Below are 3,882 nucleotides of genomic sequence, written 5' to 3'. Positions count from 1 at the left end.
GGTTCTTAAGAATTTTAACAGATCTTGCTCAATTTGCCCAGGCTATGAGGATCCTATGATGACTTTAGCTTCAGGATCCTCGATGCCCAGGGGAACTTCCTTCACATCTTGCTCCTTTGTTTCTAGAACATGATGTGCCCCCTGCCTTAATTGTTATTCTTGCTGAGGTTTTTTCGTAGATTTCATAGAGGTTTTATAACATTCTTTCGATTCTTGTTGATCTCCCATGATCTTCATTGTTCCCCATGGAGTAGGCAATTTTACAAACTGATGATATGTTGATGGAACAACATTCATCTCGTGGATCCATGGTCTACCTAGTATCACATTATAAGAATATAAGGCGTCAATAACACATAAATTTTGTATAGAGTTTACCCCCACTATGTATATTGGTAGCTTTATCTCCCCAATCGTGTGTTTCGTTTCCCTGCTAAATCCTATGAGGACTGAGGATCTCTTGATTATCTCTAATTCTAGGATGTTTATCCTTTTTAGTGCCTCTAGGAGTACGATATTGACTGAGGATCCTCCGTCAACAAGGATCCTCCTAACAAAATGGTTGGCCATGTACAGTGTTATCACGAGTCCGTCATGGTGAGGATCCTGAATCCCTTCCATGTCCGTCTCATCAAATGTGATTTCCTTTTCACTGCTAACCAAGGTATTCTTCTGTGTTCTATCTTCATTTTATGTTTTAGAGACCTTGGCGTGTCTTTTACCCTGAGAATAAGAAGTACCACAGATGTTAGATCCGTCTGACATAACATTAATTATCTTAGCGTTAGGGGTGGAGATCCTGGTTTCTCCGGGATCTTGTGACCATCCTAGCTCTTCTCCTTGGATTTTTCTTTTTTTCTCCCGAGGATCTCTTTGAGGTGTCCCTTGCTGAGGAGGTAGCTGATTTCTTTTCTTAGGGCTATACAATCCTCTGTCATGTGACCGAAGTCTTCGTGGTAAGCAAACCATTTGGACTTGTCTTTCCAACTAGTGGACTTGTTATCCTTCTTCGGCCATCTTGCTTTGTCTCCAAGATCCTGCATAGCATGAATTATACCTGAAATATCCACAGAAAAACAATAGTCAGTGATCATAGGAAGTTCCTCTTCTTCTCCTTCATCTTCGAGGGCATTGACCCTGTGATGATCCGGTTTGGAATAGGGCTTCGATTTGTAGGATCTTGGGGTCGAGGATTCGGCCTTCTTATTGGGATTCTCATATTGACTTAAAGGGTTGCTTCTCTTCTGGATTTCTTTATCCTCTTCAAGCCTTATGAACCTCAATGCTCGGCACCTGAATTCGTCCAATCTTTTGCATGGTTCATCACAAGGTCTTCATATAGGGTGAATCCTTCCTTAGCCCCATATTGAAGGTCTCTACAGCAGTATCCATGTCGATGATGGGGATGCTCAGATCTTCCCTTCCAAACATGTTAACAAAATCGCTAAGTCTTTCCTTAGGATCCTGAACCACTCGATAGAGATCACTATTGATCTTCTCGAAGGTTCTGCTGCAAGAAAACTGGTTATTGAAAATATTGACTAAGTGTGCAAATGAAGTAATAGAGTATGGGGGAACGTTTAGCTGCCATTTCAGAGCTGATGTTGTAAGGGTTGAACCAAATCCTTTGCATAGGCAAGCTTCCTTCAAGTGCCATGGGATGGGAATGATCTCCATCCTTTCTCGGTATTGTGTTATGTGCTCTTCAGGATCTGTAGTTCCATCATAAAGCTTCATGCTAGGAGTAGCAACATCGGTATCGGCTATCGCGGCAGCAAATCTCGAGATCCTGTGACTTGTTGTAGATGCTTTTGGTATGGGTTGGACCACCCTGGGTACGCTTGAGATCATTTGTCTCAACTTTTGAAGTTCCCTAGCCATGTTTGGATTTATTCCTGCATCAATACTAGTATAGTTAGTATTAATAGTATTACTGTTTAAGAAGTTCCTAGGATCAAGGTTTCTAGGAGTGTTGAAAGGCTAACTGATATCATTGATCATAGATGCTTGGTTGTCCATAGTTGTCCCCCAGGGTGACGCCATAGTGGTAGGAACTGTGTTCTTCTGGTGATTTTCTGAGGATCCTGCGTTATCAAAGTTCAGGATCCTTGGTTGTACAACTGTTGACGTTGTTTCCTGGGACTTCTAAAATTCCACCTTCATCCTCTCCACTTTTCTGAGCATTGCTCTATTCTCCTCCTGTTGTTGAGTCACATGTTGCGTCATTTTCCTCATCATAGTGAAGAGTTCTGTAGTAGTGACCGAGGCAGTCGGATCCTGGAGTCCTGGAGATCCCAAACTTCCTTGATTAGTGACCGAAGGGGTGCTTTTCTTGGAAGTACCAGGCGTTTTCCTCTGAGTAGGGGGGCCACTCGGAGGAGGCGGTAGGTTTTTGGTTGGAATGGAAGGAGCGGAGGATGAAGAAAGGATCGGTTGTGTAGACATGATCTTTCGAGTATTTTGAACACCACGGCCCCACGGTGGGTGCCAAATTGTTTTGGTCAAAAATTACGCAAGTACTAATCAACCAAATTGAATGAGAGGTTGTGATGTTTGAATTGTGCAATAGCAAATGATAAAAGAGAGTAACACAATGGTTTACAAGGAAAGCCCTTGATCCTGGTTAGGATCTTCGGCACAAAACCTTGGGAGGTGACAATGATCACCTGACTTGATGATTTTATTAATGTAAAATGATGATTACAGGGAATATTTCAGTAAGAACAAGTGAATAATTCCGTAGAGTAAGCTTCGAGCAAAAAACAGTGTGTTGTGTGTGAAATACAAGTGTTAATTTATAGTCTAAACTTGCTAACAAGATGTCTGATATTTTCGTGATCCTTCATCACCAGCTTCATGAACGTTATTTGACTTGGTATTACGGGTCCTTATCATAGTTGAGTCGAAACTCCGTTGAAAAAAAGTCTTCTTTTGACTACTTCTGCACACGTGTTAGTTAAGAACAAAATATAACTGTTATAAATGTTAATTAATAATAATAACGGTAATAGTCAGGATCCTGAGATAATTGAGGATCCTGAATATCTGATGAGGGTTGAGGATCTTGGCCCGAATAATGGCGCCTGTTGTGGAGGCCTTCAAGATGGGTCTAAGGAAGGATTCACCCTTCTATGAACATCTCGTGATGAATCCATGCAAGAGATTGGACGAAGTTAGGTGCCAAGAATTGAGGTTCATAAGGCTTGAAGAGGATAAAGAAGTCCAGAAGAGGAGCAACCCTTCAAGTAAATTCGAGAATCCCAATAGGAAGGCCAAATCCTCGGCTCCAAGATCCTACAAATCGAAGCCCTATTCCAAACCGGATCATCACATGATTAATGCCCTTGAAGATGAAGGAGAGGAAGAGGAACCTCCTAATATCACTGACTATTGTTTTTCTGTGGATGTTTCAGGTTTAATCTATGCTATGCAGGATCTCGGAGAGAAAGCAAGGTGGCCAAAGAAGGATAAAAAGTCCACCAGTTGGAAAGAAAAGTCCAAATGGTGTGCTTACCATGAATATTTCAGTCACATGACGGAGGATTGCATAACCATAAGAAAGGAGATCAGCTACCTCCTTAGCAAAGGGCATCTTAAAGATATCCTCAGAAGAAAGAAATAAAAGTCCAAGGAGAACAACCAGGATGGTCACAAGATCCCAAAGAAACTAGGATTTCCACCCCCAAATGCCATGATAATTAATGTTATCTCAAGCGGATCTAACATTTTTGGTACTTCTTATTCTCAGGCTAAAAGACAAGCTAAGATCTCTAAAACAGAAAAGGAGGATGGACCACGGATGAATACCTCAGTTAGCAATGAAAAGGAAATCATATTTGAAGAGTCGGACAGGGAAGAGATACAGGATCCTCAATACCCGAG

This window comes from Lactuca virosa, chromosome 3 (assembly GCF_052849685.1).
Source record: "Lactuca virosa cultivar CGN04683 chromosome 3, Lactuca_virosa_CGN04683_v6, whole genome shotgun sequence".
In the NCBI taxonomy this organism is placed as follows: domain Eukaryota; kingdom Viridiplantae; phylum Streptophyta; class Magnoliopsida; order Asterales; family Asteraceae; genus Lactuca; species Lactuca virosa.
This window is presented reverse-complemented; position numbering follows the sequence as displayed.